Source organism: Hyla sarda, chromosome 4, assembly GCF_029499605.1.
Source record: "Hyla sarda isolate aHylSar1 chromosome 4, aHylSar1.hap1, whole genome shotgun sequence".
Taxonomy (NCBI): domain Eukaryota; kingdom Metazoa; phylum Chordata; class Amphibia; order Anura; family Hylidae; genus Hyla; species Hyla sarda.
Genome location: NC_079192.1, coordinates 41,230,674 through 41,247,702, shown reverse-complemented (window position 1 = coordinate 41,247,702; position 17,029 = coordinate 41,230,674).

Below are 17,029 nucleotides of genomic sequence, written 5' to 3'. Positions count from 1 at the left end.
AGACTCAGGCTGCTGCTGATTGAGCTGGCACTGCTCCTGTCACCCCTCCCCTCCCCAGCAGCCATGGCAGTGGAAGGTGAGTGCAGAGGGCCCCCTGAGTCAGACCTGCGAGTGGATGGACCATGTGACCGATAGGCATCGGCCAACTGACTACCTAGGATCTCTCTGTCTCTGTAGTAGGTCAGTTTGTCCTCCCTCTCAGTGGGTGTAAAAAAGGCCCCCATTCTGGGACGGTAGCGAGGGTCCAATAAGGTGGAGATCCAGAAGTCATCCCGCTGATAAATTTTGACAATTCGGGGGTCACTACGCAAGCAACTGAGCATGCATTGTGCCATTTGCGCCAGTGACTCAGAGGGACTACCTGCCTCCATCTCAACTGCATACTGCCACAGTGTGTCTGGGGCCTCTGTCTCGCCTTCCTCATAACCCTCCAGCTCCTCTGACTGCTCCTGCTCCTCCTCTCCTGTCCGATGACTAGAAACACCGGCCATCTCATCCAACCTAAACTGTGCTCCGCTCTGCCCCTCATCCTCCTCCTCCAGTTCAGCCCCCACAGGGCTCGTGTAGCCTTGAGATGTAGGCGCAATGTCTCCATTGCCGTGACAAGCCATGGTTTCAATCATATGTTGTAGGAAATGTAGGAGTGGAATTACGTAGTTAATGGCGTAATACAGGCAATTTACAAATAATGTGGCTTCCTCAAAGGGCCTCAGCAAACGGCAGGTGTCACGTATGAGCTGCCACTGGTTCACATTGACGTTACACAGGGGAGTACTCCTATCTGCTTGGATCATCAAGAAATCGGTGATGGCTTTTCTTTGTTCGTATAGTCTGTCCAACATATGGAGGGTGGAATTCCGAAGTGTGGCAACGTCACAAATAAGACTATGTTGTGGGATACCGTTCTGACGCTGCAGCTCAAGGAAGGTGTGCTTGGAGGTGTACGAGTGGCTGAAGTGCATGCACAGTTTCCTTGCCATTTTCAGGATGTTTTGCAAATGGGGTCAAGACTTGAGGAAGTGCTTGACAACCAGATTCAACACGTGTGCCATGCAGGGCGCATGTTTCACACTTCTTTGTCGCAGCGTTGCCGGTTCTTCCCGTTGTCAGTCACCATGGTTCCCATTTCCAGATTTCGTGGCCATACTCGGATTTCTTTACGAATGAACTTTAGCAGTTCCTCCCCTGTGTGACTACGTTCGCCAAGGCAACCCATGTGAAGAACAGCTTGACACCGCCATGCCCTACACACATGGTACGATAAAGGGCCACCGAGATTTGGACATGCAGTGGAGGCCGAGGACACTGTGGAGCATGAGGAGGCGGCGTTGCACACTGTAACAGGACCAACTGCCTGGGAGCGAGAGCGTGGAGGAGGAAGCGGTGTGACCTGTCCAAGTTGCTGTTGTGGCTGTGCAGGAACCACATTTACCCAGTGGGCCGCAAAAGACAAGTATTGTCCCTGCCCGTAGTTACAGCTCCACACGTCGGTGCTGCCGTGCACTTTTGAACACACCGACAGGCTCAAGGCCTGGCCCACCTTCTCTTGTACAAACTTATGCAGGGCTGGTACTGCCTTCTTCGCAAAGAAATGACGGCTTGGGACTCTCCACCTCGGCTCGGCAGTAATATGCCTAACTATACGCAGAAAAAAATCTGTATTTTTGTAAAACACCAACCGGTGGATACTATTGTTTGGACTTTGACGGTATGGAGCACCTTGACGCTTAACAGGTACTAAATGGTACAATACTTGGATGTACCTATGCGGTCTGCACTGATGAGGGCAGTAACAAGCGTGACTATATGCAGAAAAAACTCTGTATTTTTGTAAATCACCAGCCGGTGAATGCTATTGTTTGGACTTTGACGGTATGGAGCGCCTTGACAGCTTAACAGGTACTAAATGGTACAATACTTGGATGTAACTATGCGGTATGCACTGATGAGGGCAGTAATATGTGTAACTATATGCAGAAAAAAACTCTGTATTTTTGTAAAACACCAGCCGGTGGATACTATTGTTTGGACTTTGACATTATGGAGCACCTTGACAGATTAACAGGTAGTAAATGGTACAATACTTGGATGGTACAATACTTGGATGCACTGATGAGGGCAGTAATATGCCTAACTATACGCAGAAAAAAATCTGTATTTTTGTAAAACACCAGGCGGTGGATACTATTGTTTGGACTTTGACGGTTTGGAGCACCTTGACAGATTAACAGGTACTAAATGGTACAATACTTGGATGTACGTATGCGGTATGCACTGATGAGGGCAGTAATATGCCTAACTATTAGCAGAAAAAAAATCAGTATTTTTGTAAAACACCAGCCTGTGGATACTATTGTTTGAACTTTGACGGTATGGAGCACCTTGACAACTTAACAGGTACTAAATAGTACAATACTTGGATGTACCTATGCGGTCTGCACTGATGAGGGCAGTAATAAGCGTAACTATACGCAGAAAAAACTCTTGTATTTTTGTAAAACACCATTCGGTGAATGCTATTGTTTGGACTTTGACGGTATGGAGCACCTTGACAGCTTAATAGGTACTAAATGGTACAATACTTGGATGTACGTATGCGGTATGCACTGATGAGGGCAGTAATATGCCTAACTATTAGCAGAAAAAAATCTGTATTTTTGTAAAACACCAGCCGGTGGATACTATTGTTTGGACTTTGACGGTATGGAGCACCTTGACAGCTTAACAGGTACTAAACGGTACAATACTTGGATGTACCTATGCTCAATGCTCAATGTGAATAGGAGGTTTAGCTATCAATAATCCTTCTCAGTGTAACAGCACAGCACTCTGCACTAGCAGTTGCAGTGTAACGCTGTGGTATGAGCTATTCACACACACGCAGTCCCGTCCTCTCCATCTGAGTGCATAGATGAAATGAAGAGAGGCAAGATGGCTGCCGATTATATAGGGGCTGGGACATCACAGGGGTCAGTGAACACTGATAGGCTGCATCTCACATGTGATTCATGGTCAGCCCACCTACCTTCATTCCCGCCACTGTTTCCCGCCCTCCCATAATCCCCTGCCCCATGTACTCACATGTGGATCCACCATCTTAGGTCTCCAATAGCTTGGAACGCTGTAAAATGGAGTTTAATTAAGCGATTGGCGCGATCGAATCGCGGCGATATTCGCATTCGTTGCAAATCAAATTTTTCATGAAATTCGTAACGAATTCGGGTTCGTCGACTTCGATTCGCTCATCTCTAGTCCAGATACATCTGTTGTAAACATATATCTACCCTTAATTCCTATTTTCATCACGTTGTTGTTAAAATGTAATTAATACATAGCCCCTGTGAAACCAGTAAACACCGTGTTGTGTAAGGCTAGGTATCTATATCATCATTCACATATCATTCAGCGCACACTCTGGTCTAACTAGACGCACCACCTCATTCAATTGTGATATATAGAAACTGTATACTTATATTGCCATTGAACACTGACACACTGTAATATTATCGCTACATCCCAATTACTATCGTATATATTTACAGGGGGTATAGACACATTATTGTGAAAATCCTATATCCCTTGTTACGGTACCCTATTATTAATAGACAGGCGCGACACTTTTATCACTAGCAGCAGCGATCATAATGTGCTGGCATTCTTACCTCTGCTTAAAATGCAGAACGGAATAGTGTTTTTAATTTAGCTCCTTTTATTTTATTATTATCAATTTTTTAAATTTTAATTTTGCTCTTTTTATTCATGCATATGCATTCATTTGATTGTTATTTTCTATATTGCGGTTTATACCCATTCATTGATTTATTTGCACCTTTTTAGTAATCAAGTAATCCATTCTAAAAACGCCCGATGTGTGGTGTTTACACCATGTACACAGGATGTTTACACTACAAATGCATGAATGAATAGCAACTTGGTGACTATGCAAGTTATGTCACAAGTGTGTGCACGTCACAAGTGGGCGGGGAGGAACCCGAGAATTTCGCGGGTCTTTTCCATTTTAAAAGTTTGCTACATACTATACATGTTATTAAGCCTATTGTCAGGATCCGGATGGGTATACTGTGAGGATACTGGTGGTGGATCCTCTGTGTCAGTGGGGTGATGACGTGGGCCGTACCAGGGGAACGGAGTCTAAGGAGTTACTGGTTTTCACCAGAGCCCACCGCAAAGCGGGATGGACTTGCAGCGGCAGGTAACCCCCAGGTCGTTCCACCCGATAGCGACTCAACCCCAACTGACGGCTGAGACAGGCGCGCTGCAAGGGATTAGGCAAGAGCAAGGTCGGACGTAGCAGAAGGTCAGGGCAGGCAGCAAGGATCGTAGTCAGGGGCAACGGCAGAGGGTCTGGAACACTGGCTTGGGACATACACAGGAACGCTTTCACTGGCACTGAGGCAACAAGATCCGGCAATGCTGGGAAGGGGGAGTGAGTTTATATAATGAGAGCACAGGTGTGAGTGCTGATTGAGCCAGGCGCCAATCAGTGGCGCACTGGCCCTTTAAATCGCAGAGAGCCGGCGCGCGCGCACCCTAGGGAGCGGGGCCGCGCGTGGACTGCACCGACGGGGGACAGGACAGGTGAGGTGATTGGGATGCGAACCGCGAGCGGGTGCGTCCCGCTATGCGGGTCGCATCCCCGCCGGTAACACTGATGCAGCGCTCCCGGTCAGCGGGTCTCACCGGGGCGCTGCATGAAGGTGAACGCCGCGAGTGCTCCGGGGAGGAGCAGGGACCCGGAGGGCTCGGCGTAACAGTACCCCCCCCCCCCCCTTGGGTCTCCCCCTCTTTTTGGAGCCCAAGAACTTGCAAATGAGCTCCTTGTCGAGGATATTATCCTCGGGTTCCAGAGACCTCTCTGGGCTACAATTCTCCCAATCTATGAGAATTTTTTTTTTTTACCTCTGAGCATTTTGGACGCGAGGATTTCCTTAACAGCGAAGACATCAGAGGAGCCAGAGACAGGAGCTGGAGCGACAACTTTGGGAGAGAAGTGGTTAAGAACGAGAGGTTTGAGAAGTGAAACATGAAAGGAGTTAGGAATACGGAGAGAATGGGGAAGAAGAAGTTTGTAGGAGACAGGATTGATTTGACTCTTGATTTTAAAAGGTCCAAGATAACATGGTCCCAGCTCATAGCTGGGAACACGGAAGCGGATATACTTGGCAGAGAGCCACACTTTGTCCCCAGGAGCGAAGACAGGAGGAGTTCTTCTCTTCTAATCGGCATGTCTCTTCATACGAGACAAGGCCAGTAGGAGCGACTTTTGAGTTTCCTTCCAGATGACAGAGAAGTCCCGGGTAACTTCATCAACAGCAGGCAATCCAGAAGAAGTGGTGAATTGGGAGGGGGGGCAAAGGGTGACGGCCGTACACCACAAAGAACGGGGATTTGGCGGAGGATTCAGAGTTTTTGAAATTGTACGAGAATTCAGCCCAGGGTAGAAGGTCGACCCAATCATCTTGGCGGGAGGAGACAAAATGTCGCAAATAGTCACCAAGGATCTGGTTAACTCTCTCTACTTGCCCATTGGATTGGGGGTGAAAGGAGGACGAGAAATTTAATTTCATCTTTAATTCATTACAGAGAGCTCTCCAAAATTTCGATACAAATTGAACGCCTCTATCCGAGACGATATGTGTGGGTAGCCCGTGAAGGCGAAAAATATGCATAAAAAATTGCTTCACCAATTGTGCCGCAGAAGGAAGACCTGGAAGCGGAATGAAATGTGCCATTTTTGAGAAACGATCATGACCACCCAGATGACGGTGTTGCCATGGGATACAGGCAGATCCGTAATAAAATCCATGGCAATTTGAGACCATGGCTGCTCAGGAACAGGTAAAGGATGGAGGAGTCCAGCAGGCTTCTGGCGAGGGGTCTTGTCCCGGGCATAAACTGTACAGGCCCGAATAAAATCAGTGACATCACCCTCCAGCGTAGGCCACCAATATAAACGAGAAATAAGCTGGTTGGACTTCTTGACGCCAGTGTCACGATTCGGCTGGCTGGAGGTGGATCCTCTGTGCCAGAGAAGGATTGACGTGGACCGTGTCGGTGGACCGGTTCTAGGTTGCTACTGGTATTCACCAGAGCCCGCCGCAGTGTACAGAGGCAGTGACAGGATCATTGCGGTCCCAGAGCGGTGTGGCCCATGACAGGGCTTTTCCAGACAGAAGGCTGACTACGAAAACCACCTTTGACCTTTCAGTTGGAAACTGGTCCGACATCATCTCCAAATGCAGGGAACATTATGAAAGAAAACCACGACAAAATTTAGAGTCCCCATCAAATTTGTCCGGCAAAGGGAAGGCTGGATGCGGCCACTCGCTGCGGAGGAGGTGCAGGAGCTGGCGGAGGAGATGATTGTTGAAGCTGTGGTAGTAGCTGCTGTAGCATCACGGTCAGTTGAGACAGCTGGTGGCCTTGTTGCGCTATCTGTTGCGACCACCGTGGTGAGGTCAGCGACAACTGGCAGCGGGACCTCAGCGGGATCCATGGCCGGATCTACTGTCACGATTTGGCTGGCTGGAGGTGGATCCTCTGTGCCAGAGAGGGATTGGCGTGGACCGTGTCGGTGGACCGGTTCTAAGTTGCTACTGGTATTCACCAGAGCCCACCGCAAAGCGGGATGGTCTTGCAGCGGCGGTAGCAACCAGGTCGTATCCACCGGCAACGGCTCAACCTCTCTGACTGCTGAGATAAGCGCGGTACAAGGGAGTAGACAAGAGCAAGGTCGGACGTAGCAGAAGGTCAGGGCAGGCAGCAAGGATCGTAGTCAGGGGCAACGGCAGGAGGTCTGGAACACAGGCTAGGAACACACAAGGAAACGCTTTCACTGGCACAATGGCAACAAGATCTGGCAAGGGAGTGCAGGGGAAGTGAGGTATAAGTAGGGAAGTGCACAGGTGAAGGTACTGATTAAACCTCATGCACCAATCAGTGGCGCACCGGCCCTTTAAATCGCAAAGACCCGGCGCGCGCGCGCGCCCTAAGGAGCGGGGCCGCGCGCACCGGGACAGCACAGACGGGGAACGGGTCTGGTAAGCGAGTCGGGATGCGCATCACGAGCGGGCGCGTCCCGCATCGCGAATCGCATCCCGGCTGGGAACATTATCGCAGCGCACCCGGTCGGCAGGTCTGACCGGGGCGCTGCGAATAGGAGAATGCTGTGAGCGCTCCGGGGAGGAGCGGGGACCCGGAGCGCTCGGCGTAACAGCCAGCATGGCCAGCGAAGTGAGAGGAATGTCCCCATTTGAGGATCTTGTGGTGCTGGCGTGGGGGGACAAATGTCTTTCCAGGAGGAGTTTGTCCAATAGAAGCTGGAGCAGAGGAGACCAGGCACTCAGGAGGTACAATGTGTTGAAGAGGGACTTCAGATTCGGTAGCATCAGAAGAACGTGAAAGGGCGTCAGCCCTGACGTCTTTGTCAGCAGGACGAAAGTGAATCTTGAAGTTAAAGCGGGCAAAAAACAACGACCACCTAGCCTGGCGATGGTTCAGACGTTGGGCAGACTGGACATACGAGAGATTCTTGTGGTCAGTGTAAATAACAATGGGGTGTTTGGAACCCTCCAGTAGATGCCTCCATTCTTCGAGAGCTAACTTGATGGCGAGAAGTTCACGATCACCAATGGAGTAATTTTTTTCCGCCAGAGAGAAGGTTTTAGAAAAGAAACCACAAGTAATATTACGTCCGGTACAGTTTTTTTTGCAGGAGTACGGCTCCGGCTCCGACTGAGGAGGCATCCACTTCCAGCAAGAAGGGTTTCGATGGATCAGGTCTGGACAGCACTGGGGCAGAAGCGAAGGCAGTTTTGAGGCGATTGAAGGCCTCATCCACTTGAGGAGGCCAAGATTTAGGGTTGGCATTCTTCCTGGTCAGGGCCACAGTAGGGACCACAATGGTGGAAAAATGGGGAATAAACTGTCGGTAGTAGTTGGCAAATCCCAAGAAGCGTTGGATAGCACGGAGACCAGAAGGGCGTGGCCAATCTAAAACCTCTGACAGTTTGTTTGGGTCCATTTGAAGTCCCTGGCCAGAGACTAGGTAACCTAGGAAGGGAAGAGATTGACATTCAAAGAGACATTTCTCCATTTTGGCATACTGTTGATTTTCGCAGAGTCTCTGGAGCACTAGACGGACATGACGACGGTGTTCCTCTAGACTAGTGGAGAAAATCAAGATGTCGTCCAGGTAAACCACAACACAGGTATATAACAAGTCCCGAAATATTTCATTAACGAAGTCCTGGAAGACTGCAGGGGCGTTGCAGAGCCCAAAGGGCATAACAAGATATTCGAAATGTCCGTCTCTGGTATTGAATGCGGTTTTCCACTCATCCCCTTTCCTGATGCGAATAAGATTATATGCACCTCTTAAGTCCAATTTAGTGAAGATGTTGGCGCCACGAAGGCGGTCAAAGAGTTCAGAGATTAGAGGCAGGGGATAGCGGTTTTTGATGGTGATTTTATTTAAACCGCGGTAGTCAATACATGGCCGTAAGGAACAGTCTTTTTTCGAAACAAAGAAGAACCCCGCTCCGGCAGGGGATGAGGACTTACGAATGAATCCCCTCTTTAAATTTTCCTGGATGTAGTCAGACATGGCTTGAGTCTCAGGGGCGGACAGAGGATAGATCCTGCCCCGGGTGGAGTAGTACCAGGAAGGAGGTCAATAGGGCAGTTATAAGGCCTATGAGGTGGCAAAGTCTCTGCTTGTTTTTTACAGAAAACATCGGCAAAGTCCTGGTAGGCCTTGGGAAGACCTGGTATAGGTGGAGCCACAGGGGTTTGATTAATGGGAGCAGACGTGAGGCATTGTTTGAGACAAGATGAACCCCAACTCTTGATCTCCCCGGTGGTCCATTCAAGGGTAGGAGAATGACGTTGGAGCCATGGCAGGCCGAGAAGGATTTCAGAGGTGCAGTTGGGTAGGACAAGAAATTCTATTTTTTCGTGATGCAGTCCAATGCACATTAGCAGGGGTTCTGTGCGGTAACGCACAGTGCAGACCAATTTTTCTCCATTGACTGAAGAGATGTAGAGTGATCTGACGAGACTGGTCACTGGGATGTTGAACTTATTAACGAAAGAGGCCAAAATAAAATTTCATGCAGAACCGGAATCCAAGAAGGCCACAGCTGAGAAGGAGGAGTTAGCAGAAGGAGAAATCCGCACAGGCACAGTTAGACGTGGAGAGGCAGAATTCACACCTAGAGCTGTTTCACCTTTGTGAGGAATCGGAGTGCGTTTCTCCTGACGCGGAGGGCGGATAGGACAGTCTTTTAGGAAGTGTTCGGTATTAGCACAGTACAGACATAGATTCTCGTTACGGCGGCGAGTCCTCTCTTGTAGGGTCAGGCGGGACCGGTCCACTTGCATAGCCTCCTCGGCAGAAGGCACAGGAACAGATTGCAGTGGACTTGAGAAGAGAGGAGCCGGGGAGAGAAATCGCCTGGTGCGAACAAGGTCCTTCTCCTGTCGGAGGTCCTGGTGTCTTTCAGAGAAACGCATGTCAATGCGGGTGGCCAAATGGATAAGTTCAGACAGGTTAGCAGGGATTTCTCGTGCAGCCAGTACATCCTTGATGTTGCTGGATAAGCCTTTCTTGAAGGTCGCGCAGAGGTCCTCATTGTTCCAGGATAATTCAGAGGCGAGGGTACGAAATTGGATGGCGTATTCTTCTACAGAAGAACTTCCTTGGACTAGGTTCAGCAAAGCAGTCTCGGCAGAGGAGGCCCGGGCTGGTTCCTCAAAGACACTACGAACCTCAGCGAAGAAGGACTGGACAGTGGCAGTGACAGGATCATTGCAGTCCCAGAGCTGTGTGGCCCATGACAAGGCCTTTCCAGACAGGAGACTAACCACGAAAGCCACCTTTGACCGTTCTGTGGGAAATTGGTCCAACATCATCTCCAAGTGTAGGGAACATTGAGACAGGAAACCACGGCATTGTTTAGAGTCCCCATCAAATTTGTCCGGCAGGGACAGGCGGAGGCTAGGAGCGGCCACTCGCTGCGGAGGAGGTGCAGGAGCTGGCGGAGGAGATGGTTGCTGAAGATGTGGCAGGAGTTGTTGCAGCATGACAGACAGTTGGGTCAGCTGTTGTCCTTGTTGCACTATCTGTTGAGATTGCTGGGCGACCACCATGGTAAGGTCAGCGACAACTGGCAGCGGGACCTCAGCGAGATCCATGGCCGGATCTACTGTCAGGATCCGGATGGGTATACTGGGAGGATACTGGTGGTGGATCCTCTGTGTCAGTGGGGTGATGACGTGGGCCGTACCAGGGGAACGGAGTCTAAGGGGTTACTGGTTTTCACAAGAGCCCGCCGCAAAGTGGGATGGACTTGCAGAGGCAGGTAACCCCCAGGTCGTTCCACCCGATAGCGACTCAACCCCAACTGACGGCTGAGATAGGCGCGGTACAAGGGATTAGGCAAGAGGAAGGTCGGACGTAGCAGAAGGTTAGGGCAGGCAGCAAGGATGGTAGTCAGGGGCAACGGCAGAGGGTCTGGAACAGTGGCGTTGCTAGGGTTGGTGTCACCCGGTGCGGTAGAAAATGGTGTCACCCCATACCTCCCCCCCCCCCCCCCCAGTGAGTTTTTAGCCTGTTGTGACAGACACCACTGTTGTAGCGCATTGTGAGAAATTCCAGAATAATAATCAGATATACCAGTTGCCACAGAATAGGAAAGTGTTAAAGAAGTTTTCACCATTTAAATATACAGCACCCAGAATTACTTAAAGGAGTACTCCACTGGAAAACATTTACTTTTATATCAACTGGTGCCAGAAAGTTAAACAGATTTTTAAATTACTTCTATTTAAAATCTTAATACTTACAGTACTTATAAGCTGGTGTATGCTCTACAGGAAGTTTTGTATTTCGTTCCAGTCTGACCACAGTGCTATTTGCTGACACCTCTGTCCATGTCAGGAACTGTCCAGAGCAGGATAGGTTTGCTATGGGGATTTGCTCCTACTATGGACAGTTCTTGACATGGACAAAGGTGTCAGCACAGAGCACTGTGGTCAGACAGAAAATAAATTAAAAAAGAAAATAACTTCCTGTGAATCGCTTATACAGCAGCTAATAAGTACTGGAAGGATTAAGATTTTTAAATAGAAGTAATTTACAAATCTGTTTAACTTTGTAGCACCAGTTGATTAAAAAAAAAGTTTTCCAATAGAGTACCCCTTTGAGCAGTGGTCAGGTTATGCTGGGAGTTGTAGTTTCACTGACCATAACTGTAGAACTTACAAGTGACTACAGCTCTGATAGGACACAGAGAGGAGAATGTACAATGATATCAGTGACTACAGGTAACGTCTTCTCTATAGTCTTCCCTTATCTAATTCAGATGGTACATACCGCCTGGTCCAGCTAAAACTTCTCTCTGCAGAATGTGACGCCCAGACGTCTCCTCACTATGCCAGCGCATTCTCATCCTCTATATGAAAACAATTATTATTATAAACCTGCCAGACACTGTATCCTCTAAATATAATACTACTATACACTATACTCTTTGATTATAAACCTTCCATACACTGTACCCACTGAATATAATACTACCACACATCTGTACATTCTGAATATAATACCAACACATACTGTACACTCTAAATATAAATCTGCCACATACTGTACCCTCTGAATATAATACCGCCACACACTGTACCCTCTGAATATAAATCTGCCATATACTGTACCCTCCGAATATAATACCGCCACACACTGTACCCTCTGAATATAATACTACCACATACAGTACCCTCTGAATATAAATCTGCCACATACTGTACCCCTGAATATAATACCGCCACACACTGTACCCACTGAATATAATACTACCACATACTGTACCCTCTGAATATAATACTACCACCCACTGTTCCCTCTGAATATAATACTACCACACACTGTGCCCTCTGAACATAAATCTGCCACATACTGTACCCTCTGAATATAAATCTGCCATAAACTGTACCCTCCGAACATAATATCGCCACACACTGTACCCTCTGAATATAATACTACCACATACTGTTCCCTCTGAATATAAATCTGCCACATACTGTACCCCTGAATATAATACCGCCACACACTGTATCCACTGAATATAATACTACCACCCACTGCGCCCTCTGAATATAATACTTAGACATGAGCGAACTACAGTAAATTCAACTCGTTACAAACTTCTCAGCTCGGCAGTTGATGTCTTTTCCTGCATAAATTAGTTCAGCTTTCAGGTGCTCCCGTGGGCTGGAAAAGGTGGATACAGTCCTAAGAGACTCTTTCCTAGGACTGTATCCACCTTTTCCAGCCCACCGGAGCACCTGAAGGCTGAACTAATTTACGCAGGATAAGTCATCAACTGCCGTGCCGAGAAGTTCGTGACGAATCGAATTTACTGTAAGTTTGCTCATCTCTAATAATACTACCACAAACTGCGCCCCCTGAATATAATACTACCACAAACTGCGCCCTCTGAAAATACTACCACCCACTGCGCCCTCTGAATATAATACTACCACAAACTGCGCGCTCTGAATATAACATTGCCATACAGTGCACCCTCTGAATATAATACCACAACCGCAGTAACACCCCTCAACATCCGTTAGCTGATGCTATTACCACGGGAGGGGGGTATTGGTGGTGTTGCTAGTGGATAATGGGGGTGCTACTACTGGGGGGGTGTTGCTGGAGGATGATGAGGGTGCTACTGGCCATCCCCCCTGGCAGTATCACCCCCATCATCCATCGGCAGGATCATCCTCCTGGCGCAGGAGCACCGTCATCATCCACCATCAGGATCTGCTGATGGAGGTGCTGCTGCTGGGGGGGGGTGTTACTGGTGGATGATGAGGGTGCTACTGCCAGGGGGGGAGCATTAGGTAGGCAGCAGTTCCCCCACATTAGGTAGGCAGCAGTTTCCCCGCATTAGGTAGCATCTTTTCCCCACATTAGGCAGCATAGATTCCCCACATTAGGTAGCAATTTCCCCACATTAGGTAGGTACCAGTCCCCCCCCCCCCCCCACACACACACACACACACACACAAAAACACAGAGACACACACACACACACAGTCAGAGAGACACACACTCACAGAGAGACACACACACAGTCACACAGTCACACACAGAGTCACACAAACACACACATTCACACACACACAGTCACACAGTCCCACACACAGTCACATACACACAGTCACTCACACACACACACACACACACACAGAGTCACACACACATAGATAGATAGAGACAGACAGACAGACAGACAGACACACACACTCACCCATCCAGCGCAGCGCTCCTTCTCACCTGGCGCCCTGCAAGTGACGTAACTGACGTCCTCCTGCGCGGCCATGCGGTGTGACGTCAGGCCGACGCAGACGTGGGAGCGGAGGCCGGGCACAGTGCTGGTGAAGGTGAGGGGGGGTGTGATTGATGACGGACGGGCGCACAGTGCAGGTGAAAGGGGGGTTGCTGACGGACGGGCGCACCGCACACACAGCGCAGGTGAAGGCAGGGGGGGGGTGCTGACGGATGGGAGGCCGGTCGGGCACAGATGGGGGGGGGGGTGCTACGGAGCGTCTTGGTGTCACCCCCATTAGGTTGGTGTCACCCGGTGCGGGCCGCACCCCCCACACCCGGGTCGCAACGCCACTGGTCTGGAACACTGGCTTGGGACATACACAGGAACGCTTTCACTGGCACTGAGCCAGCAAGATCCGGCAATGCTGGGAAGGGGGAGTGAGTTTATATAATGAGGGCACAGGTGTGAGTGCTGATTGAGCCAGGCGCCAATCAGTGGAGCACTGGCCCTTTAAATCGCAGAGAGCCGGCGCGCGCCCTAGGGAGCGGGGCCGCGCATGCCTGGGACTACGCCGACTGGGGACAGGACAGGTGAGGTGATTGGGATGCGAGCCGCGAGCGGGTGCGTCCCACTACGCGGGTCGCATCCCTGCCGGTAACACTGATGCAGCGCTCCCGGTCAGCGGGTCTGACCGGGGCGCTGCATGAAGGTGAGCGCCGCGAGCGCTCCGGGGAGGAGCAGGGACCCGGAGCGCTCGGCGTAAAACCTATGTCTTATTGAAAAAGAGGCAAGAAGCCTTGAAACGCGTTTAAGTGTATTAGGCAATAAAGGAACCTTTGCAATACGCTCCTGTCATCCTTGTATTGTACGCGCCGAAGATCCCGGACTTTTTCCATTGCTCCAGAGACGTCCACAAGTCGGCAGGGGGTGATCCCAGCCGAACTCCCGGGAGGCAGCTCCGTCATAATTACTGAACTACGCTTCATGGTGGTTGTGTCTGGTACACAACCCCCTCAGGTTAGTACACATCCGCGTGGTGTACATCTATTTTATCTGTGTATAATATACAGTAGACTTGTGCACTAGAAAAATTTTCGTTTCATTTCGTTTCGTTTTTTCGTTTTGGAAAAAAATTTCGGTTCGGCAATATTTTCGGTTTAGATTTTTCTAATACATTCGATATTCGGGTGTTCGGGTTGATTTTTTTCGGATACATTCGGTAAATGTTAAAATTTTTTTGGGGGCTTTAGCGATCCTAAAAAATTATGGAGATACCTTTTTTATTAAAATTTCGTAGGGTACCATAAAAAAATCATAATGGAAAAGATACAGTAGTGATGGAAAAAATTGTATCTAACGAAATGTATCTTTTTTATTATGAAATGTTTATTCATTTTTAAACAGGGATCAATTTATGTGAGCGGGTAAAGCACTAAAAATGTAGCCGACAATAGTAAAAATGTAGTGTGTGCGCTAGGTAGTACTACTACTCCCAAGATGGGAGTAGTAGTTACCTGTACTAATTGACAGATCTCCGGGGTCCCTTGCGATCCTCTTGTATAATGTATAGATGCGGTGACCGCTCTTCTATGGTCCCCTGCACTCACTTATATATACTCATATTCATATTTCCCGCAGAGCTGTGATTGGCCAGATGGTTCCAGCCAATCACAACTCTCTGTATGAAATAGGAACATGTGTATATATACGGCCGTGCAGGGGACCATAGGAGAGCGGCCGCCGCATCCATACATTATACAGGAGCATCACAGCGGGTCACAGGAGTGATACCCGCAGTGATCTTTCCTTTACTACAAGTACTACTACTCCCAACATTCTGAGTACACTCTGCACCATGCTGGGAGCTGTAGTACCTGCATTAATAGACAGATGGCAGCGGGTGTCAGAAGTTACACTCGCTGAAATATGTCTATTAATGCAGGTACTACAGCTCCCAGCATGGGGCAGAGTGTGCTCCATGTTGGGAGTATTAGTACCTGCAGTAAGGGACAGATCCCAGGGATGTCACTTCTCCTGACACCCGCTGCGATCGTCCTTATGTGAATGTCGGGATCAGCTGTTCTCAGGGCTACAGAGCCGGGAGAACAGCTGACGCTGAGCCGTAGGTATACGTTGTATATCTACTGCCCAGCAAGAACTTACAGTGAGCCTGCAATGTGCATACAGTATACACATTGCTGGCTCACTTAACCCCTTGCTGAGCTGTGTGCTATGTGCAAGCCCAGCAAGGGAAAAGTTAACTTACACTGCTGGACAGTGTAGGTTAACCCTCTGGGCGGTACACACTATATACAGCTATCTATAGATAGCTGTATACAGTGTATACAGAAGACGAAGTCCGCTTACTTCCCTCGAGTCCCGGGCAGGTCCGTGTAGCTCCGCCCTCTAGTGATGACATCATTATGGGCAGAGCTACAGAAGGGAACAAGGCTAGTTAATCTGAAGCTCTGTTCACATTGTACGTTTTGTATAATGTGAACAGACCCTTCTGGCAGTGTCTACTCAGACAGAGAGACTCCAGCTGTTGCTAAACTACAACTCCCAGCATGCCCAGACAGCCAAAGGCTGTCTGGGCATGCTGGGAGTTGTAGTTTTGCACCAATTGGTGGCTCCCTGTTTGGGTAGACATTGCATCATGGGTGTTCTCCCCAGCGGACAGCGCCAAAAATGTCATAGGATACTGCGGATTCGATGATTACGGCGGATTATTTTTTTTTTTCTTTTAATAAAATGGTTATCGAGGGCTGTGGGGGAGTGTTTTTTTAAATAAAATAATTTTTCCAATGTGTTGTGTTTTTTTTTATTGAATTTTCAGGCTTAGTAGTGGAAGCTGTCTTATTGACAGAATCCATTACTAGGCCAGGGCTTAGTGCTAGCCCCAAAAACAGCTAGCGCTAACCCCCAATTATTAACCCGGTACCCACCGCCACAGGGGTGCTGGGAAGAGCCGGTACCAACAGGCCCGGAGCGTCAAAAATGGCACTCCTGGACCTAAGCGGTAACAGGCTGGCGTTATTTAGGCTAGGCATGGCCAGTAACAATGGTCCTCGCCCACCCTGGTAACGTCAGGCTGTTGCTGTTTGGTTGGTATCTGGCTGAGAATGAAAATACGGGGAACCCTATGCGTTTTTTTTTTTTCATTTTTTTATTTTCATTCTCAGCACAATACCAACCAAACAGCAACAGCCTGACGTTACCAGGGTGGACGAGGACCATTGTTACTGGCCCTCCCCAGCCTAAATAACGCCAGCCTGTTACCGCCTAGGTCCAGGAGCGCCATTTTTGACGCTTCGGGCCTGTTAGTACCGGCTCTTCCCGGCACCCCTGTGGCCGTGGGTACCGGGGTAATAATTGGGGGTTAGCGCTAGCTGTTTTTGTGGCTAGCAATAAGCCCTGGCCTAGTAATGGATTCCGTCAATAAGACAGCTTCCATTACTAACCCTGAAAATTCAATAAAAAAAAAAAAACACAACACATTGGAAAAATTATTTTATTTAAAAAAACACTCCCCAACAGCCCTCGTTAACCATTTTATTAAAAGGAAAAAAAAATCTGCCGTAATCCATCGAATCCGCAGTAATCCTCTGCATACATGGATCTGAAACGAGAAGAAAAAAAACACAAAAAATTGGTTATGACATTTTTGGCGC